We start from the raw sequence: 24,094 nt of genomic DNA on the forward strand, positions 1-24,094 counted from the left end.
CACGCAAAACTCCCGGACTTGAGAAACAATATTTCCTCTCATGGATCTGGATCTGTGGGTCAGCTGATCTCCTCCATGTTCAGTTGGAGATGGCTCTGCTCTTCATGTCTCTCATCCTCTTCGTGCAACCAGTGGGGTGACCTGGGCATGTTCTTCCCATGACCAAGGCATCATAACAGGAGAGCAAGTGAAAATTCACACTCAAGATTTAGGTTTGAAATTGACACACGGTCATTTCCACTTCATTCTATTGGCCATGGTAAGTCATGTGGCTGAATCCAGAATCAAGAGGTGGAGAAAAACACTCCACGCGTTTCTGTGGGAGTTATTGCAGGAGACTTTGCAGTTCTCCCGTAAAAGAAGTAGAGAATTTGGGGCTAATAATGCAATGTGTACCAATTTTTATTTTATCATTTGTTTATTTACATATTTTTTGAGACAGGGTCTCCCTCTGTCATCCAGGCTGGAGTGCAGTGGCACAATCACAGCTCACTGCAGAATTGTCAGAGAATAAATGTGTGTTGTTTTAAGCCTCTTGAACTCTGGGGTTCAGGTGATCCTTTCACTTCAGCCTCCCAAGTAGTACAGGTGTACAGCACCACACCTGTTATTTTTTTTTCCATATTTTTAGTAGAGATGGGGTTTTGCCATGTTGCCAGGGAGGTCTTGAGCTCCTTCGCTCAAGGGTCTCCCAAAGTGCTAAGATTACACGTGTGAGCCACTGCATCTGGCCCCAACTTTTTAAATACTATTTTTAATTTTTTTTTTTTCTTTTTGAGATGGAGTCTCACTCTGTCACCCAGGCTGGAGTGCAATGGTGCAATCTCGGCTCACTGTAACCTCTGCCTCCCGGGTTCAAGCGATTCTCCTGCCTCAGCCTCCCAAGTAGCTGGTATTACAGGTGTGCACTGTCATGCTTGGATAATTTTTGTATTTTTACTAGAAATGGGCTTTTGCCATGTTGGCCAGGCTAGTCTCAAACTCCTAACCTCAAGTGATCTGCCCACCTCAGCCTCCCAAAGTGCTGGGATTACAGGCCTGAGCCACCATGAGCAGCCTTTTTACTTTTATTTTTAATTGACAAATAATAGTTGTATATTTTTATGGGTACAATGTGATGTTTGATGTATGTTTACAATGTAGAATGATTAAGTCACAGTAATTAACAAATCCATCCCCTCACATAATGTATCATTTTTTTGTGGCAAAAACACTTAAAATTTACCTTTTAGCAACTTCTGTCTGTTGAATGATGCCTTAACATGTTATCAAGTTCTAAATTCATGGTTGTTTTACTATGACATTTAAAAATGCACTCCATTGTTTCCTGACATCTAGCTTTTGAGTGAAAAAATTGCTCTCAAATTGTCATTTCCTTTAGGTTATCTTCCATTTCCCTCTAATAGCTTTTAAGATTTTTCTGTTTGTTTTGGAGGAAGTTTGGTTTGGATTTATTTCCATTTATCTCATTCAGATCATACAGCATATTCTGTCAGACTAAAGACTCCTGTCTTGCTTCGAGTCTAGGAAGTTTGTAACCATACAATGTCTTTCTCATTATCTCAGTTTTATGCTTCTGGAAGTTCGAGGCTGAGCCTTCCTATTCTATCCTCTACCTCTCTTCATCATTGCTTTATATCTCCTTATTTTTATATGCTATATTTTCAGAATTTCTCCCAAATCACTGACCCTCTCGTTGGCTGGGACTATCTGCTATTTAACATTGTTTGTTGAGGTTTCATTTCACTTACTACACGTGCTTCATAACTAAGCTTTCCCCCCATACTGCTCTCTTTATTTTTTTATTATAGTTTTTATTCTTTATCTCTTTAAGCTTTTTAAATGTGCCTATTATGTTTCAGGTTATCCTATAATCCCCAGTTTTGGGGGTACAGATTCTCCTGGTTGCTGCAGCTGCTCTCTCTCCCTTGTGGAGTTTTGTTTTCTAATTTTTTTTTTAATTCCACGGTGCTCTGTGTTTTGGAGCAATCCTTTCAGTGCTGTTCCACTCTTGTTTCTTCCGGGGCCTGTGAGGTTCATAAGTTCCAGTGCAGCATTGGTGTTAATTTCTCAGTGTGGGATTCCTGCACCCCAGGAGTGGTGTAAATTCATGACTCACACCTGCTCGGTTCCAACTTAGGTTTCCAGTTCCTTGCAGATTTCTTTATCCAACCTATCCTAGGCCCACCCCAGAGGGTAGAGTTTCTGTAGTCCCATTTCCTATAAGGCCCCGTTTGTGTAGCAGACTGTCCCAGCGTCTGCCTCACACAGATCTGAAGCTTCATCTCCTGCCTCTGATCTGGACTCCATCCCAACCCTCAAATCAGCCTGGTTGGGAAAGTTCTATGAGCCTCTATGGCTGTAACTTCCACTTGCAGATCTGGTCTTTTGTTCTTTCTTTATTTCTGGTACCAGGAATTTTTACTTTCCTTCTTTCAAGTTTGGCTGCTTGCTATTAAAAATGGATATACTTTCCAATATTTCTTTACTGAAGCTAGATTCATCCAACATCATCTCCTTTCATCACGTTTAGAGGGAATCCCTGCTTTGATTTCCTGCTGTGTAGTTCATATCTTGTTCAGGGATCCTATTAATTTTCCAGTCCCTCTTTAGAACTGGAACCCTGGTGTAAACCCAGCTAATACCAACAGGCCCTCATGTCTCCTTCCATCCCTCCTTCCCCAGGTTGAACACTCCAGTCCCAAGCACCACTATACAAAAGTCTTCCAAAACCCACCAACCATTGTCTACCTGGTTAGATTTCTTGGTTAGAGTAGTCCTACCATATTTGACCTGTTTCCAAAGTCAAGCCAGAGGTTGTGACAGTGTTGGAATGCTAAACAGATGACCCTCACTGAAGGTCTACCTCCATATAAAGGTCACTTCTGCCTATCTATTCCCCAGTTATGAGCTACACACACACTGCCGAGCAAATTGCTGCTGACTGATGGACTAGGCCTCAGCAATCCACCCTTCTATACTCACTGAAATGTCCTCAAGAATATAGTAAAATTCTGCTAAACAAATATCTAACTAGCTAGAGCCCCCAGTTCAACCTTTCTGATCCCAAAGCATTGCTAAAACTCTATTTTGAGGACAAGGGAAAAGAAGCACATCTTGAGAAAGTTTTTACGGAGGATTTGTTCAAATAATCAATTCTCTGGTTATGTGCTAATGTCATACACATTCATCCCAATCTCTGAGTATACAATGGTTATTGACATTCAGACAAATCAATCTCAGACACTAGAAATTCTCATTGGCCAAAGAAAGATTAATGGACTTTCTGTATATGCTGTGACAGTAAAGACTATGAATACATTTTTTAAAGATTTTCAGTAAGAATTGAAAATGAAACATTTATTAAGTTAAAAAGAAAAAGTAAATAAAATAGATATTACCCAAATATTCCCATTGAGGCATTCTGTACAATATCTCTATTAAGGTGTAGTATTAATACAATTTTTCTGTTTCCTGAAATTATTTCCCATAGATGTTTAAAACTAGGTTATAAATTTAATTCACCTTGTGAAAATCTGCAATAAATATTACCTTTTGACATAGTAAAAAAAAAATCAATAATGCAATTTTGAAGTTGGCTTTTTAAGAATATTGTGACCTACATCAGGATGGGTACTGCTAAAAAATCTTTGAAAAGCCAGGCATAGAAGCACACTCCTGTACTCCCAGCTACTCAGGAGAATGAGACGGGGGGCTCTCTCGAGTCTAGCAGTTCAAATCTAGCCTGGGCAACATTGTGAGATTCTGTCTCTACATGTTTGTAATATATACATATCGTTTTATATTTTTTACAGCTGGCTTGTGTAATATTAAATATCTCTATATGGAGTTTAAGTGACTGGAGATATGATTTGATACATAAAATGACTAAACCATGAAGAGAGAGCTATATTATAAATAGAGGTCTATATTCCTCTTAAAGGTACAGAAAGAGTATTCTTCTGATACAGGTAATTAATGAGGCAGCTGTTATAATATGCCTCACTTCATTAAAATTCAGCTGCCTAGCTATTCTAATTCCCTATCTCTTTAGACTGAAAAGCATCTAATGTAATTATTTCTTATTTTATGATAGACTAAGTACAACATAAACATATTTGTACACCACTGACGTTAATGGAACAGAAAGAGTGCTGCAAAAAGTATCCAGATAGGTTTTGCTTTAACTAAGACATTTCTGGTACTAAAACAGAATTGGATTTGCTTAGGAAGCTCTAGAGGTTGATTTGGTCTTTCCTTCAAGGGCTGTCTAATATGGTAGCTTCCATTAATTATAGTGCCTGTTTGTGATTTAATTTCCAAGAGTTTAAGTTGCTTGCAGCAACGGTACTGTCCCTAGGACTTCTCAGACCACTGGTTGCCAAGACTTCATGATTTTGCCCTTAAACTGGGCATGTAGCTCTCTCATCCTTTCTTCTATTCTAATGAATATTCCCACAATATAAAAAGACATTTCTTAAGCTAGACTTTGCTTTTCACAATGTGACTTTCTGTTAAACCAAATTCCTTTTTAAGAGACTTTATTTTTCTTCACTAAATGCAATTAATATTTAAATCTATGTTACTAAATACTTTTAAACCATTTCACTAATATTTCCTCATGTTAATTTTTTGCTGTTTTCCAAATCAAGTGCATGTTAATTTTAGAGTGGTGATAAAAAGGTGGATTTTTCCAAAAGATAACTCCATGAAGGTTTTCTTGTCATCTGTGAGTGGACAGTGTGCGAAAATAATCAAGGCACTTGATAGTGTGATATAGGTCAGGCTTTGGAGCCAAATAGACCTGGCTTCAAATCTATACTTATTAACTCTACAAGTTGCTTAACTCTCTGAGCCTCATCTTTCTCATCTATCCAATGAGGACAATAATTATTAGCCCTTGCAAGTAAAGGAAGCAAGATAAGAAAAGCAGAACTGTCATTAGCTCATTTTTCTATTGAAATCTAAGGATGTTCATATTTTTTGCTTCTGACAAGAAATAATAATTGACATATATGATCAGTCTATCAGCTAAAAGAGTAGCGTGCTTCTCATTTATTCTCTTGAGTTACTTCCTAGCAACAGGAGTTGTCGGGAGCAGATGGAGACAGTTTGTAACGTCAACCAAGAATAATGCAAAATGTTATCATGCTTACCTTAAATTAGTTTGTGTCAGTTAACAAAGTACCGAGCAATTGCTCAAGTCCACGTTGTGCCCCACCCAAAGGGGTGTCTATACCTCAAAGACTGAGTTGGAAATAAAAACCCAAATGCTCCAAAGAAAGAAGCCAGAAAGAAGACCTCTGTCTGCACTGACTCTGATTGGTATCTCTCTGATAGGAATCTAAGTCACTGTGATTTTTCCAGAAGATAAGGAAGTTCTTTTTCTTTAAAAGTTTCATGTTGCCTAATGTAAGGAACTGCTGGCCTTTATCAGTCTTTAAGCCTTGGATCCAGGGTTGCTAATTACCTGGAAGTCTAGAGAGACCCAGGAAGCATATGTAAAAGGCTGGCTTTCCAAAAGAGATCGTGCCTCAATTTCCCAGTGTCCCAGTCTTTATTGCTGCCATGACTTTGACCAGGTGTGTGGGCTCAGCCAGTGCATTTGCGTACTCCTCACTTCTAATCCCTGCCTGCCTGCTACACACCTCCTGGACCCTGGCTACTGCTCTCACAGCAGAGCACCTGTCAGATTCTCACCCAAGTTTCTATAATTTCTTAATACTGATCATTCCCCTTAGCTACACTCAGGCTTGCCTTAACTAACTCAACCCAGGCTTCCATCCCTGCCTTTCCAATCTATTGTCATTCCCAACTCCAATATGATAACTCCCCCTCAAACCCTGCCCCCAAAAAGCAGAAATAAAACTGCTGATCAGGCATGGTGGCTCATGCCTGTAATCCCAGCACTTTGTAGGGCCAAGGCAGGAGGACCGCTTGAAGTGGGGAGTTCAAGACTAGCCTGGGCAACATAATGAGACCCTGTCTCTACAAAAAAAAATTTAAAAATTAACTGGGCATGATGCACACCTGTAGTCCCAGCTACCTGGGAGGATGAGGTGGGAGGATAAATTGAGTGCAAATGTTCAAGGTTATAGTGAGCGATGATCCTGTCACTGCACTCCAGCCTGTGTGACTGAGTGAAACCCTGTCTCTAAAATATAAATAAATATATATGTAATTATATATAATAATTTATATATAATAATAATAATTTATATATAATTACATATATATAGCAGCCCAGAGCTGTCCGCCTTCTCAGAATGTCTACTACAAATTTTAGATATTTCAACAGTACCTTTTAAATACCCATCACCAACCGATGTTGTTAGACAACTAAGTTATATAAATTGCCCAAAGAACTCCAGCTCTAAAGCCACCCAAGTTCCATAAGACAATCCTTGATATGATCTTATCTCAGTGTTTTCCAAAGATGGTGTGTGGTGACTGATGGGTAGGCAATGAGGATTCTCTTCATGGCCTAAGAAAAGACAAATATCTTTCCTTAGTCTCTTACAGAAGAATGAAGTGTGTGTTCATAAATTTTTATTTGTATATGTAACTAAGAACCAGTTTGTAAATCCTACTATCTTAGCGAGGTGCCACAGAAAGCAGAGACAGAGACAAATCTTATGTGCTACTGCCTTACTACAGCATGCAATCCAGCAAAGCAGAACACCTATGGCAAAAAAATTAGTGAAACCATCTTCAGTTCCTGAGTCTATTACTGGTTCCATAATAACCAGGGTCATAGTCAATATTCATTACCTCGTCTTCCTCCTTCAGTGCATTCTAGATCCCCTCATGCTTGGCTAGCACTTTGGCTGATCTGGTTTTCTTGTGTATTGAGTGACCCAGACCTTCATCTCTGAGGGTCTAAGCTCTTACATTGCCTGGATCTTGAGATCCATGGTTGCCACAATTGCCCATTTACCATGATCACTGGACACAACACCAAGAAATGTCCCATTAAATCCCCTGTTTCCCAACATACTCCTCCCTGCCGCTATCTCTTAGTAGCACTCTGAGATCCTCATGGTAATCAGGTTGATTATCCTCATCAATACAGACACTCTTTTCTTTGCCCAAAGTAACCAAGTGGCAGTTGCAGTTTCAAGTTCAGCTAAACCTTTACTGTGTTGTCTGATAAAAGGAATTTCCCTGGGAACCAGGGCTTCTCATCTATCAGGGCCTAAGGGTATGGGTTCAGAAAGCATAAATTCCACAAGTGTCTTGCTGGAAAAAATAGTGAGAGAAGTCAATCCTACTTGCACTCCTTGGTCCCTGCCTCTCTGTATTCTAGCTGTTAAGGGTCTGCACCATATACCAACCATTGGTTTGGCACGTATGTCACAAGTTGGAGGGCAGTGCTATAACCCTTAGCATGTTGTCCATGGTTAGCCCCTTAGTTGAGCTTTTAATAGGCTATTCTGCCATTCTGTTAGGCCAGCTGCTTTTAGGTGATGGGGTACATGGTAATACTAGTGAATCCCCTTGCCATGTACCCATTATTGCAACTCCTTTACCATAAGATGGTGGTACATAATGTTGTAGTGTGATTCTGAATTTTTACCACAGGGTTGCTCTAACAAAGTACCACATATTAGGTGACTTAAAACAACAGAAATTTATTGTGTCATAGCTCTGGAGTCTAAAAGTCTGAAGTGAAACTCTTGCTAGGACCATGGATCCCTCTAAAACCTGGAGTGGTTTCCTTCCTTGCCTTTTCCTAGCTTCTGGTGTTTGGGGGCCATATTTGGCATTCCTTGGTTTATAGCTGCACCACTCTAATCTCTGTCTTTATCATCACATGGTTTCTCCTTGTGTGTCTCTGTCTCTGTCCCTTCTCCTCTTCTTATAAGGACACCAGTCATATTGGACTTCCAATACTAGGGGACTTCCCTACTCCTGTATGACTTTAATTACATCTGCAATGACTCAATTTCCAATTGAGGTAACAGTCCAAGGTGCCAGGAGTTAGGATTTCAACACTTGTTTTGGAAGGACACAATTCAACCTATGACCAATACCATGCCACTAACTCAGGCACCCTTAAAATAAGATCCTAGGATTTATTTTCAGTATATTCTGTCTTGCAGTTACAAAAAATGACAGTACTGTAAAGCTACAGAGAGGACCCCTATCTTCACAGCATGTCTTTAGTTAGCTATGCTGAGGCTATAAGTGTTTTTGAGAGGCTTCCAATGCTCTTAACAAAAGCTAACCTACTCCACAATTCTTGTCATGATTATTGCTCCCACAATGGTCAAGCCACAGTCTTCTTATATCCCAATAGTTCACCTTCAACCTGTACCTCATCCCAATTAACCACAGGTGAGTATCAGTCACTGTGATGCCACAGCATGCCAAGGGTTATCACCATCCCTCTCACCACCAGAAATGAGGTCCCTATTGCTTTCAGACAGCAATAATTCACTTCCAAAATCCCATCCTGAGGCTCTGTTTTCTAGGCCACTTATGTCACCATGAGTGTATCTTATAAGTAGAATGACCATGAGTATAGCCATGTATCCTAGCCTAGATTCTCCAGAAAGCAGAAACTCTGTTAAAACCTTGTCTGCTATTCCTTTATTAGAGAGTAAGCTCCAGGGAAATAGCAGTGAAAAGGAAGATAAAGAAGCAGGGAAGATGGGAAGGTCAATATGAGGGCATGTTACCAATCTGGCTACCATTTGACATTAGGTACTCAGTACAACTGAGTACTCAATCTCATAAGGCCATCTTCCAGGAATCTATATGAATGATTGTAACTGAAGACAGTAATGCAAGTCTTTTGGGGTGGGAGGCGTGGAATATTTTCTTTACTGATTTCCATCTCCCACTAGTCAAAGACTCACCCCAGAGGGTGCTAGCTCCTCCTCATTTCTAGGTTGCACATATGTGAGCATCAAACAGATCCCATAGTGTCTAGTTCCTCACCATCAACAAGGATGTCCGAGGATAGAAAGTGAGTACTGCGTGGCACGGGCGTAAGGAGAGGTGCTGTCAAGTTGTGCTCTCTTAAAATCAATTGAGGCCCTCACCAATATGGTCACTGCAGTGGTGGCTAGAGTGAAACAAGTGACCAGAGACTCTTAGAAGCAAGCGACATTGAAAGGATCAAAATGGCACAAAAGTTTTGGGTGCTTCCAGCAAAAAAGTGAATGATATCTAATTTTAAAAATGTTTCATTCTTAATCTAAAGGTAACATATTCACTGAGTTATTCTTTCCTTGGAAAGTGGGAATGAGTAGAGTAAATGATATAGTGTGCCTTTTGCCTAAGGAGTTAGGAGGTGAAAAACACTGTATACTCTTGCCTTAAGTGACCTCTACAGTGCTTATTTATTTATTAACTTAGTTTAATCTTGACTTTTTTAAAAAAAGAAAGTTTTAAAATGAATTGTAACAAAAGGTAGACCAATATGATAGACATATAAAATGACTCAAGCAAGTGCAGGAAAATAGAAATATGCTAATGGTATGTTTAACATAATTGCAATGAGAGAGCTGTAAATTTGATTTCCAGTTATACAGTTCAGAAATCATGATAAGTAATATAGCTCTTTTTTTTTTTGAGACGGAGTCTCGCTCTGTCACCCAGGCTGGAGTGCAGTGGCCCGCTCTCTGCTCACTGCAAGCTCCGCCTCCCGGGTTCGCGCAATTCTCCTGCCTCAGCCTCCCGAGCAGCTGGGACTACAGGCGCCCGCCACCTCGCCCGGCTTATTTTTTTGTATTTTTAGTAGAGACGGGGTTTCACCATGTTAGCCAGGATGGTCTCGATCTCCTGACCTCGTGATCCGCCCGTCTCGGCCTCCCAAAGTGCTGGGATTACAGGCTTGAGCCACCGCGCTCAGAAAGGAGGAAGCATGCTTTAGGAGAAGTGAAGTTTTTTCTAGCACTGAAATCTAAAATAGCTTTCTGGTATGGAGGTTTATAGAGAAGAAATTGTGTGATGTAAAGGAAAATGTCCTCAACAACATTTTTACAACAAATGCACAAGTTGATTTCATTTAACAATGAGGTGGGGAAATTTATTAGTTCAACAGCTGATGCTAGAATTCCTTCTAGGGAGAAAACAACTTTTGCTGGTAATAACACTTAGGGTACAAGTGGAACCCTCTAGGTCTGGTATGAAAGCTTGTGAGGAATAGGAAAACAGTTCTGCCTAACAGAGGAAAAGGAATCTGGAGGACCACAGGGCATTTTGGAAGAGTGAGTGAAGAGGTTGGATGGGAAGGGAGATGAGGGTTACAGAAGCCACTGAGAAGGTGGAAGGCTCTGTGTAGTGATCGCTCATCCCCTACCACCACCCTCCATCTTCAATAAAGCTTTTGCTAAACTTGGAATTGTTCTGGGTATTTCAATGTGGATATTGAAAGCAAAGAAGTATCAATTAAGATGGCAGCGAAGTGAGATGGTGACAGACGTGAGGAATGCAGAGACAAAGAAGAGAGAGGCAGGCAATTGTCAGCCATCTGGGATTCGTGAGAACTGGAGAGAAAAAAGCACTACTGATTAAGGGCAGGTCCACAGACTTTCAATACCAGATGAACAATGGTTGAGTCTGACATATCTTATAAGGGCCAAGAAACATGACAGCACCAGCATGACAGACCATCCCTCCTCTTTCATCACTACACGTGGTGAAAGAGGTAGCCAATTATCACCTCGCATCATTTTCCCCTTCTTGTTTAGTGATAGAACCTTCCCATTTTTAGCTAGGCACATGGGGTCCCAACTAGAGTCATTTCCTAACAGAGGCATTTCCTAATAGGTGATTGTGGCCTGTTAATAAGTGGCCAATGAGATGTAGGCAAAAAGAATGTAGGCAAGTTCTGGATCACGTTCTTATGGGAAGCTGCTTGATCATTGCTTATTTCTCTATTCCCAAACTCTAGAATGAGGACATGGTGGTTGTGAGCCAGCTTTGACCTTGTGAATAAGGACATAATCAAGTCTAAGCAATGACCTGGCAATAACATAGAAGGAACTTGGGTTTCCTGGTGAACTACAGCTGCCTACCTACTGACTCATCCACTCACCTCAACTCACCCAGACCACCTCCTAACTCAGGTATTACATGAGAGAAAAATGAACTCTCTACTATGTTTAAGCCACTGTTATGTAGTCTCTATTAAAGCAGCCAGATCCTTATCATTTACTCAGAATATATGCTCATGTACTGACACAACTCTACCCCTTGGGTGCAGCTATTGAAACCATGTAGTATAAAATGTTTTCAAAACCTACTCAAAAATCATACTTCATGGGTTATAACAATGGTCCATCACTGATACACTGCAAGCACTTCATTGATAAACTACTCTATTTTTATTTATTTTTGGTATAACCATGTGTAATACTGTCTGTTAGATGCAATGTTGAGCTAAGAGGACCATGTTGCCCATTATAGAGCAGGACTCAATATGCTGCAGGTAAGAGGTAAGAAACATGTTGTAACATCCTGCTGGCACAAAGAGCCCACACTTATTGAACATGCCAAAACGTTGCCTCATGAATATAGAAGACAGGGCAGTCAGAGCAGTATCTGCCCTATTCTTATAGAAACATAGTGAACAGAGGAGAATCTGCGGATGCTCTTACAGCTACTATAATATATATTTAATCTCTAGCCATGATCATAATTATTGCTTTTTCAGAACAGTAATTCAGTTAAGAACTTAATTTGACTTTATGCAACAGAAACCAAATTGCTATAGTTTAACCACATACAGGATTATCATGTTTCAAGAAATCTAGAATAGACAGTATAAGACTGCTATGATGACACCCCAAGACCATCAAGAACTCAGCCTTCCACCTTTCCTCATATTGATTCTGGACATGTTGCTTTCTTCCTTGTGATCACTTGTTAATCATAAGACTGTTGCAGCATAGACACCACATTAGAAATCCAGACAAGACGACAGAGGAAGAATGAAGAACAACAGATCTGAGTTTGTCGTCTTAAAGTGTTTTCCTAGAATCAGTACCTAATGATTTTGGTTTACAAGATGAATTTCCCAAAACTGTGTTCCATGGCAATCCTTAGATGCAAAGGAATGCAGGGACATGAGAATTTTTTCCTATGCACATTGCTGACATAAATAACTTCAAAGCTCTCCCAGTAAGAAAGAAGGAGAGAGTGAATACTGGATAGGCAACCATCAGTGTCTGACATATACTGTCAAAAAAAAAATTGCTACTAAACTGGATATCATGAGTCCAAAAAGGTGAGAGTCACAGGAATAGAAGATTTGAAATATTTCTAAAACAGTCATCAAACCATTCTATTACTTCTTTTGGTGGGTGTTCTATCACTTAATCAAAGAGTGGCTGCTACTGCTCATTTTTCTAACTACTTTTTTTTCTGTTATTATGTCTTCAATATTAGTTGGAAAATGTGTAATACTGGAGTGGATTAAAGATAGACACAAATTTTTGACATTGTTCTCATCAAGAAGTGAGTTTTATGTCCTTTTTTCTTGGATCTAAGTGAGGCCACTGCTTGACCAACAAAACATGGCAGAAATGGTGTCGTGCCAGTTTTCAAGCCCAGGTCTTAAAAGACTGGCAGCTTCCTGTTTCTGTCTTTTCAAATATATTTTCTTGGAAATTAGCTGCCATGTTGGGAGGAAGCTCCAGCGCATTGTGGGAAATAAACAAAAGCCACTAGTTTATATCACAGCTCAGAGCTAGCACCAACTCGCAGCCATTGTACTAAGCCATTTTAGAAGTAGACCCTCCAGCCTCAGTTGAGCTGAACTAGCTGATGTCTTTTGGAGGAGAAATGAGCTGTCCCCCTCTTAAAACTTCCCAAATTTCAGATTTTTGAGGAAATAAATAATTATTATGGTTTCAAGCCAAGAAGTTTTGAGAGGGTTTGATACACAGCAATAGATAACCAAAGTAATTACTTTCAGTAGAAAAAAATAATAATGCCTTAATGTTATATAAGTAGATGAATTTCTAGTGGTCAAAAATTGTGAAGAATGTAAGTATCATCATGAACATGCAACTTTTGTTTATTTGGTGCAATAAGCCAGCAATATATTTATCATTCATGTTTGGCTTTGTAGTTTTCTAGCTGTATGCATAGAACCACTGATGTAAATCCTTGACCAAAAAATTGAAAAAGGTATATTGTCCATTTACATATAACCAAAAAATATTTAATAAGCGAATGAAAACTATACCTGAAGAGCATCTGTTACAGTATTATCACCTTCCTGAGCTCTGAACAAATTCTGAACACATAAGGAATTTAGAATAGAGGTCACCTTTAAAAACAAAAACAGAAATGTATAGTTAGCTCTGTTAGGTCTTATCATTTAAAGAAATCAGTTACTGCCACTAAGACATTCAGCTGTTAAGGACAAGAATGAGTTAGAGTCAGGCAGAGTACAATGGTCAGTCAAGATGCTTTATCTGTCTAATATACTAGAATTTTATAATTTTAGTCAAAATATTTTTTCTGCATTTTTACTACTTTTATAAAGTTTTCGGGCTTTCAGAGGATAAAGTCATTTCAAACTAGAGCTCTCTAGCCTGTTTGAAATGCAACTAAAGAGATTTTTCTTTATCTATTTCTGCATGAAGAGTTACGCCCCTAAATCAAAACTTTTTAATGTACCCAGCACATAAATAAAATTTATGGTTGATTTTCAATGAGACTTGGTCGATGAGTGAACAATTTGGTATTAAATCTGAAAACTGAATTGCTTTTTTTTTTTTTTTCCTGTTGATAGGTGTAAGTTAGGATAGAGTCAGTGGTATATAACCAAGATTCAAAATAATAGTGTCTTAAACACTTTCACAGGTAGACAATACAGGGCTAGTATGGCAACTCTGTTCTGTGAGTTGTTCGGGGACTCAGCCCCTTTTGTCTCATTGCTCCTCTATCCTCAGGTTGTTTTTCCTACCAATGTATTTAACTTGGCTTGTCATCACATCTACCTACAGAGCAGTAGGATGAAAGAAGGGCACAGCCTCCCTTTAAGGATGCGACCTGGAAGTTTCACAAACAAATTCTGCTTGAATCCTATTGATCATAACTTAGTTACCACAGACCACACTCAGTTGTAAGGAAGGTGGACAATGTAGACTTTATTCAGAACGGCCATGTGCCCAGCAAAAAATTAGACATTCTATTGCTATAAGACAGAAATGGACATTAGATGCTAGAGAACAACTAGAGTGTCCACTGCAAGGTGAACTCACTTGGAAGCAACAGTGAATCTTCCAACTAATATTTTACTTTTACGAGACCCTTGATTTGAACGTTCTGCCTGAATAAGCACCAGACAAATCCTTTACTTAAACCTCTCTGACCAAAATTTCATAAAGACTTCTGCACTATGAGAAGAGATGATAACACCTTTAAGTCATCTTTAGGTACTAGCCATAAAACACTGTAATAAATTAAAGAAACCAGAAGTCATTGATTTAGAAATAGCTCATAGACAGTCAGGGCAATTTTATCTTTTGCAAGCAACAATTTCGAGAGTGCTCTACATGTTTGCTTTTTATTCAACTTTAACTCATGTAACATCTTTCAGCAGAAAATCTCAAGAAGCTTTTATAAACGTTAATTAACTGAACTTCACAACGTTCTCAAGAACTGAGTATTAATACATCCATTTACATGGCAGGAAGCCAGAAGAACATTACGGTGGAGCAATATGGAGCTTCCTTGGTTTCAGCTATATAAAAACATCAAACAGGCAGTACCAGAAAATCAATGTTCATCTGAAAATTGAGTATTTAGCTGCTTTTAGACTGCTAAATTATTATTATCCTGTGTTCAATGCAAGGAAAGCCATATTACTAAAACAAAAAGAAAGCCTTATTTTGAAATACTACTTCAACTTACAAATGACTGATGCGTCGTCTAGCTATAAATCTAAAGATAATAATAAAATTGGAAAGATTTTCATCAGATAGACTTTTAACACCAAGCTTGATGCAGTTTGTTTCAAGATTAAATTTGAAAAAAGCAGCTGCTAAAAAAAAGTTATTCAATCCACGTGTCAGGAAAGGAAAGCACATATCAGATTTCTTTGAAGAAAATAATGAAATTATATATGAATGTATATTATGTGTATTTTCTGAACCTAAGTTGGAGTTATTGTGATGAATAAATAATAAAAATGATGGTAAGATACACAATTGATGTGAATGAACTATTCAAAGAGCTAACTTTTTTCATATGATATGAAACATATCTCGACAATGTCTAAAATCCCAAGGTTTTTTACATTGCTGTTATTAATTGGAGAAATTCATTATATGCATTTCGTATGTTCAAAGGAATTTTCCAAATAAACCAGGAGATATAACCTTGGCCCCTTATAGAGGCAGATAAACTCAGTTTAGCTGCTAAATGAGAGTTTCAACATTAAATTTATTTCTGGTAATCTGATCTATGTCTAAAAAAGACTGAGGTCTAAGCCTTGGTTTAATGGAAGCTAAAAAAATAGAAATAAAGGCAAGAGTGTTATTTTCATAGGAATGGACAAGTGTCCAGTGTAAGGTTTACTGATGACAACCAGCCATAAGGACTAATGAAATATGAACCAATGACTTTTAGCTCAGACTTTCATCCATAATCTTTCCAAAAATCTTCTTAAATAGACTTTTTATACCCCTTAAATATGGGCAATTAATATAGGACAATATTCTAAAAACTCTTTTAAAACTTCTGGTTTTTTAAAATCACAAGAAACTTAAATTTTTGGAAAATTTCTCCTAGGACATTTATCCTGGCAAGGCTCATAAAGAAAAAAACTGTGCCTTCCTTCCACCTGGCTCACCCTTTCTTGGGGACTGACATGCTCAAAACATTAGAGAGGATTGTAAGCCAGCTAGCTAATCAAAGCCGTTTCAAAGCTAATAGCCTAACCTTCTGGGTTATGTTGTTTGGTTGTAGAGGGTCCAGGTGGAGGACTTTTCCAAAGGAATATCAAATTTAACTTTAATGACTTACACAAAGAAAATAATTCTGGTCATCAAAATGTGATAAATGTGACAAGTCTCTTTGCTAATAATACAGATGAAATAGAAAGGATAATAGTCATCTATGATAATATGGAAAATAGCTTCATCCAGTAATGCAAGTGTTTTAAAGAAGAATGCATACATGCATTTTCCTATACACATTAGAAAGGTTTTGTTTGTTTTTTAATAAGACTACGAACCTTTGTCTGCAGATTTGAGAATCCTCTTATAGTAGGAGGTACGAAAATGAGCAAGATGTGGTTCCTGCCCTCAAGAAGCTTGCAATGTAAAAAAAAAAAGAAGGGGGCATATGTTTCCAAGAGAATAAAATAGGTATCGCTAAAAAAGAGCAAATAACATCTTATGAGTTTTAAAGGAGAAAAAGATTGAGTTTCTTGGGAGAATCAGGAAAAAGTTACACGAGTGAGGAAATATTTGGTATGGATCTTGACGTATGGGTATGATTTTGACAACTAAAGTCTGGTTACGTGGGAGTTGGGGGTAGTGGTGGAAGAATTCCAAGTAACAGAAAGAAAAGGCAGAAGACATATAAAAGTCTAAAACGCACTGAGTAGCATAGGTAGAAAGCAGAGTGCCAAGTAATAGAAGATAAGAATGGAAAGATAATAGGTTAAGGTAACTGCTATTCTTTGTTTCAGCTTGCAACATATCCATCAAAGATGTTGGACAGAAACTCCTGAGAGTGGATTTTATTTTATTTCTTCTTTTAAATTTTGTTTTAAGTTCAGAGGTACATGTGCAGGTTTGTTATATAGGTAAATGTGTGCCATGGAGTTTGGTGTACAGATTATTTCATCACCCAGGTAATAAGCCTAGAACTCAACAGGTATTTCTTCTGATCCTCTCCCTCCTCCTACCCTCCACCCTCAAGTAGGCCCCAGTGTCTGTTCTCCTGTTTCTGTCCATGTGTTCTTGCTATTTAGCTCCCTCTTAGAAGTCAGAACATGCAATATTTGGTTTTCTGTTCCTGTGTTACTTTGTTAAACATAATGGTCTCCAGCTCCATCCATGTTGCTGCAAAGGACATGATCTCATTCTTTTTTTATGGCTGCATAGTATTCCATGGTGTTATATATATCATATTTTCTTTACACAGTCTACCATTTATGGGCATTTAGACTGATTGCATGTCTTTGCAATTGTGAATAGTGTTGCAATGAACATATGTGTGCATGTGTCTTTGTGGTAAACAATTTATTGTCCTTTGGGCTTATACCCAATAATGAGATTGCCAGGTCGAATGATAATTCTGTTTTAAGTTCTTTGAGGAATCACCACACTGCTTTCCACAGTAGCTGAACTAACTTACACTCCTGCCAGCAGTGTATAAGTATTCTCTTTTCTCTGCAACCTTGCCAGCATCTGTTATTTTTTTATTCTTTAATAATAGCCATTCTGACTGGTCTAGATGATATCTCATTGTGGTTTTGATTTCCATTTATCTAATAATGAATAGTGCTGAACAGTTTTTCACATGCTTGTTGGCTGCATGTATATCTTCTTCTGAAGAGTGTCTGTTCATGTCTTTTACCCACTTTTTAATGGAGTTGTTTGTTTTTTTGCTTGTAAATTTGTTTAGTTCCTTATAGATTCTGGATATTAGACCTCTGTCAAAAGTATAGATTGCAAATATTTTCTTTCATTTAATAGGTTGTCTATTTACTCTGTTGATAGTTTATTTTGCTGTGCAGAAGATTTTTAGTTTAATTAGATACCATTTGTCATTTTTTGTTTTTGTAGCAATTGCTTTTGGCATCTTTGTCATGAAATCTTTGCCAGTTCTTATGTCCAGAATGGTATTTCCCAGGTTATCTTCTGGGTTTTTATAGTTTTAGGTTTTACATTTAAGTCTAATCCATCTTGAGTTAATTTTTATATGTGGTTTAAGGAAGGGGTTCAGTTTCAATCTTCTGAATATGGCTAGCCAGTTATCCCAGCACCATTTATTGAATAGGGACTCCTTTCTCCATTACTTGTTTTTGTCACCTTTGTCGAAGATCAGATAATTGTAGGTGTGTGGCATTATTTCTGGTCTCTCTATTATGTCTTATTGGTCTATGTGCCTGTTTTTGTAAAAGTACCATGCTGTTTTGGTTATTATAGTCCTGTGGTATAGTTGAAGTTGAATGATTTTTAAGAAGTTGTTCCATACACTCTTTATTGCTAAGAGTGCTCATTCAACTTTTGGTAAGCTATGCCATATAATTGTACATTAAAAGCTCCAAAAGTTTTATTAATTGTGACCTTGAGATGACCACAGCTATATTAAAAACTCACTTATTTTGTCAAATGAGAACCACATTGCCTGGGTAAAGCCTGTGATCTTTTTCTCTATGAGTATAATAAACATGGAAGAACTTTAGAATCTACAGATGAACCTTAGCAGTATGAGTCTCTTCTAACCAACCCTTCTAGAGACGTTGAATGAGCACCAGTATTTACTGATTTAAGTTTGGCTTCCTCTGACCCAAGCCTTCTAATGGAAGTACTAATTAGTATTAAGATAACCCAAAGCAAGATCAGGTTTTAAAGCCAAATACGGCATGAAATATTACATGTACCCAATTATTCATTTTAAGCACAGGAAATAAAAGCCCACAGGTTAAGTAACTTGCCTGAAGTTACCTAGTAAGTTAACTAACAAATTATCAGAGCTACAGATAAAATAGGTAATATTAAGAGCAAAAAAGAAAAACTATTGAATTTACCATGATGTTTTTCTCTACTTCTATTATCAAAGATTATTTACTAAATTAAGACCTCCTGACTTATTTAGAATAATTATGACAAATACATTTGAAATTGGTTCCCTCACTTACTTTCTTTGTCCATGCTGGCCTCTTTTATTATCCTCAAAGATGCCAAACATGGTCCTGTCTCAAGGCCTTTGCACTTGCTGTTCCCTCTGCCTGGAATGACCATATGACTTGGCAGCAATTAAATATAAACATTCCTCCGGAAAGATTATGCTGCCCTTCAAAAACCAAGGCCTTGCTGTATGTTTTAGAATACTGCCCAAATTAGAGATCCTTCTTAGGTCAGGCTTGTTTAGCTTCTTTTCATTATGAGAAAGTAATTGCAGAATCCCAAAGGGCAATCACAGGCTGATGTGAAGTCTTATCTGCCTGGGCAGTCCAGGAGCCCCAGCAGGCATGGCTGACTTTGTCTCAGGGTGGCAAAAGGCATGGTCCCTCCTCTAGAGCCAAAGGCCCTGGTAATGGTCAGCAAACCCTCCAAGGGGAGAGAGGTATACTCAAGTGCTGGGTGACATCCAGACACAACTCTCCTCCCTCAGACCCGTGAGATAGGTTTACTGGCATCCTCCAATCACATGCTTTACCTCATCTGCAACAGATTTAACGGACGTATCCAATCCCAATTTTCTCGCCTCATTTGAGAAACTAAATGGTGAATACCTTTAAATTGTCTAGTAGAAAACAGCCAGCAAGCATGTTATCTGGACAAAGAAACTTGTCACAAGAATTTTGCACATTTTGCAGGACTTTACTTTTGTGTAAGATGTATAATACACCCTTTGGGAGGAGACACCGATCTCAGTGTGACTTCCTTAAGAATAACAGACACTGTCACAGTTTGTTAATCATTATTTGTCTCCCAGGAGAAGGAGAAGATTATTAATTACCCAGCAAAGGTCAGGGAGTCATCAGGCCCATAAACGGGGTTTACCTCAGAAAACTAACCAGTGGGAGGTTGAGCAAAGCTACAAGTCATGCACGTGAAGGCTCTCCTCCCCGAGCACAGCCTCCAGTTCCTGATATGCCTGCAGAGTGTCTGCAGTGGACACAGTCCAATTTCTAGACTTGCTTATGAATTTCGAAAACTTTGTATATACATAGATATCAACGTGTACAGGCAAACTGATTGAAAGGGTGTAATTTCTGGTGCCCTGCCTAACCACGCAAATGCAGAGCTGGGGCAGCTTGCATCTGCAGCGCGGCAGTCCCTTCCGAATACACAACACTCCAAAGGAGATGGGAGACCTCCTACTTCGCCCTGCCCTCAGTGACAGCATTTCTCATTTTCTTTGCCTTCTGCTTTCTGATCCACAAAGTAGAAGTGAGGGAGAAAAAAAAAAAAAGAAAAACTTCACAAATTAATACACCATTGGGTTATGCTGCCGTATAAATGGCTAATTGTAATACAGTGTGAGGTAGGCTAAATTAGGAATATGAAGTGCCAGTGTAAAACAGATGAGGCAACCTGTCAGCCTGCCCAGGGAGAAGACCAGTCGTGGAAGCTTTCCAGGGTTAGGCTTGGACCCTGAAGTGGGAATCAGGGTGTGCCATGCAAATACTTAAGAAGGAAGGCCATCTCCATGGAGGAGACTGACAAGGCCAACGCCGTTGCCTTTGCCTGCAAAGCTGCAACACTGCTTCTCTTCTTGGGCTAGGAAACACCCAGCTTCTCCTTCACTGGTTTTGGAAGGCAGAGGCAAAAAGCAAAACAAAAACAGCAAGAACCACCAGAGCACACACCTCTCTAGGTCAGATCTCATTTCCCAATACCAGCAACAAAGTTGATACCTTTTCATTACCAGCCTTGGACTTAAACTCCACCCTCTCTCCAGAGTGGGAGTGGACCCAGATGAGCAACCCAATCGCATATTCTAGAATCTGGGCAGTAGCCCCCACTCAGTTCCATGTTTGATTTGGTTACGGAGGGATCCTCATTGAGCCAGTGGCATCAGGACCTCTGTTCCACAGCTGCTCTTTCAACAGTTCTATGTACCGCACACTCCTCCCCTAGAAGGACACCATCTGCCAGCAGGAGGAAACCTCTTTTCCTGCCACCATCTGCCCTGGTCCTCCTTCCCTGTCTCCGAGGCATCTGTGATCTTTCATGCCTGGCTCTCTAGCCTAGATAGTTCTAGAACACCAGAATATATTAAAACATTCATACACACACACAATTTCTTTCAACAGCATAAGAGCCTAATGCTGACTTTTCTTGAGTTTTTTTATTTATTTTATTTTATTTTATTTTATTTAGCTCTCCTGATAATTTCTCATGTATGGACACATTAAGATCATCATTCTGCACTAGTGATCACTATCCAAAAGTCAGGGGAAAAAAATCAGACTCTCAAAATCAAAACAATTTCAAGTAATGAAGGTTTTGAGTATAAAATATGTGTTTAAGGGATTTTGTTTAAAAATACACTTTGGCTGTCACTTTAAAAAGATTCGATCAGGGAAGAAAAACCACTATGCATGATATGGAAGTAGAAATTTATTATAGGAATTGGAACTTGCACAATTGTGGGAAGAGCAGGGAAGGTAAAAATCTGAAAAGTGGAGTTAAAACGATAGAGAAAAGCCACAGATGACTCAGAACTTGCAGTGATTCCTGGGAGCCAGCACGTCCTGCTGCCGGAGTGGGACCTCAAAGCCTAAGGAAGGTTGTTGATTCTTCAGGTCTATGGCCTCTGTGAGTTCTCGGCAAAGCATCTTGTAGAAAGCCTGGTAGAAGACCCGGGACAAGGTCAGCATCAGGAAGGAGCGGGGAGTGAGGACAAACAGGAACCTGCTAACACCTCTGTGTCTGTTTCTATCACCAACAGGTGCCGATAACCTTCAGAACATGGCAGCTGCTTCCCTTCTGCCTCCCAGAACTCACAACTTCCCTTTGGACCAAACCCAATCTGAAATTATGTAGAAAGGGAGAGTCTGAAAAACATAGTCCCAAACATAACCAAGTAGACAATAGAACAATCTGGCACATTGATTGTTATTTTGACATAACCACCTGATCACCAACAGCTCATTGTAGTCAGGTGCAAGTAAATATCTCACCTCAAATGCAACAAGTCCAAAATGAATGCATCATAGTGTCCCAGGCTTCCACTAAATAAAAACAAATAAATAAAACAAACGAAAAGCAATCTTTTACCCCTCAGCTTTATTAATGCATAATTAACAAATAAAAATGGTATATATACCTATGGTGTACATCGTGACGTTTCTGTCCATGTATACAAAAAGCAGTCTTTCTGAGTAATGCTCAGTTACCACTACCTTTAAGTGATCCTGTGTATTCCACACCCTAAGTGTCCATCTGACCCTCCTCACTGCCCTGTGTCCCAGCAGTCACTGCCTTCTATCAAGCTTTCCTCTTTGCTCTCCTGCACGAATAAAGTGCTCCTCTCTCTTGCCACCCTGCCTCCAATCTTGCCCTGCTCCAAACCTTCCATTAAACTACAGAAATCTTTCTAAAATGTACAATTCTGCTTATTTTACTTAAATTATTTTAGTGACTCCTTATCACCCACCATATACATCTTTCTTGGTGTGACATGCAAGACCCCTTGTATATATTCTGACCCCCACCTACATTTTTAGCCCCATGTCCTGTCCTAATCCCAAACGCACTGTGCCCCAACTATTTTAAACTATTTGTAAAACCCTGAATATAGGATTATGTCAACACAGGAGCCTGTGTGCTTTCATCCCCTTGCAAATACAGTTGCCTGACAAACTCCTTCTCATCCCATAGGATGTGACTCAAATGTGACCTCCTTTGTGGTGTCTTCCTTGTCTCCTCACCTTCTCCCAATTGCCAAAGTCAGTCCATAACATTCTCCTAATAGTGGATAGCATGTGCCATGATGTACCAGGTCTGCTGATTTACATGTCTGTCTTCTGTGCTAGCTGTGAGCTCCTCAATGTTAAGGACCACATCTCATTCATCTTTGTAGTCCCAGACACTAACACTTCGCAGGTGCATGGTAGGGGCTCAATAAACCTTTGGTTAAGAAATTAATTGATGAATTACAAGATCTGACATGTTTAAATATTTTATTCCATATTTATAGCTGCTTCCATACAAATTATGATTTCCATAAAACACAAGTTTATATTTACAAAAAAAAAAATTAATTTGGGAGTAATCCAATAAATGTACATGGCTAAATATTGAAATTCAGTTTAAATCTTGAAATGCCCTTAAATCATATGACCTCATTGATCAGATTAATAAGATTATTTCTAAATCTCAATTTCACCGGTGATGTTGAAACGTATTTTTGACCTGCCATCGGAATACAGAACAACAAAGGAAACATCTGGTTGTTCTTAACTTTGGGGAGACAAATCCATTTGTTAACAGTAGCAATGGGAGAGCTGACAGAACCTGATAACAGCTCCAACACGGGGAGCTCAGCCCACAACAGATGGACCAGACACTTCACGGAAAGCTTTAAAAAGATGTCTTTTCTAATTCAGGTTATACACTCCTTGAAAGTTCCTTCAACATAAGCACGAAAGTTCGCAGATGATTTTATCAGATCTGACAGCTTTTTTTTAGAGGTTAGTTTGCAATTGCCTCTTGGGGATAGTTTGGTTGAATTTCACTGGATTTTGTAAGTAAAGGCAGGAATGTTTCTAATAGGTCAACAAACTGAAAGTCCTAAGCAGTTTACATCACTGCCAACTTTCTGAGTGCAACCCTTGGCTGGTCACAGTTTGTGTTCTTTTTTTTTTTCTTCCTCTTCTTTTTTTCTTTTAATAATTCTTCATCAGCTAACCAAGGTTAATCCAGAGTTACTGCCATTTCTTCTATGTGTTTTGGATTAGATTAATAGCAATTATGTTTAGGCTTTAAGATTGTTAAAGAAAAAAAAAAAAGAAAGAAAGAAAAAAAAAAGCTCAAACCCTGGCCAGTGCAAAATTGTTGAAAAGCATTTTAATACAACTATCTTGATCATATTTCTAAATATGTTAGTCATATATAATAGTTACAGTGATTCTAATCAACTTTCCAAACATTCTATCCCTTTTCAATGCCATGAGACCTATATATTCCCTCTTAAACTGTTAAATTTTGTAGCCATTTTTAAATTGTCTAATTTACTTTTGGACTCACCAAATAAAAGATCCCTAAGTTGATTATTAAATCATTCCTATTGGAATAGAATAAAGAATTTAATCATATTTGGACAAGGCAGTAGTTAATAAGAATCACACACTGAAGTATTTTCTAATATAATGTCCCCTTACATATACTACAATTAGTAAATTTTTTGGTATATTAGCTTTAAATGGACTGGCTTCAGT

The 24,094-nt window shown here is 38.6% G+C and overlaps 1 long non-coding RNA gene across 1 annotated transcript in view; it reads right to left on the reverse strand.

Moving 5' to 3' along the window:
* The window catches only part of LOC119626214 (uncharacterized), a 126,139-nt gene that overhangs the window by 80,380 nt on the left and 21,665 nt on the right, over positions 1-24,094 (reverse strand). Inside the window, exon 2 of the long non-coding RNA XR_012090401.1 lies at positions 21,382-21,684. This is a non-coding gene — a long non-coding RNA (uncharacterized lncRNA). The remainder of the gene's footprint in view (positions 1-21,381; positions 21,685-24,094) is intronic.

This window comes from Chlorocebus sabaeus, chromosome 21, assembly GCF_047675955.1.
Source record: "Chlorocebus sabaeus isolate Y175 chromosome 21, mChlSab1.0.hap1, whole genome shotgun sequence".
NCBI classification, from domain to species: Eukaryota; Metazoa; Chordata; class Mammalia; order Primates; family Cercopithecidae; genus Chlorocebus; species Chlorocebus sabaeus.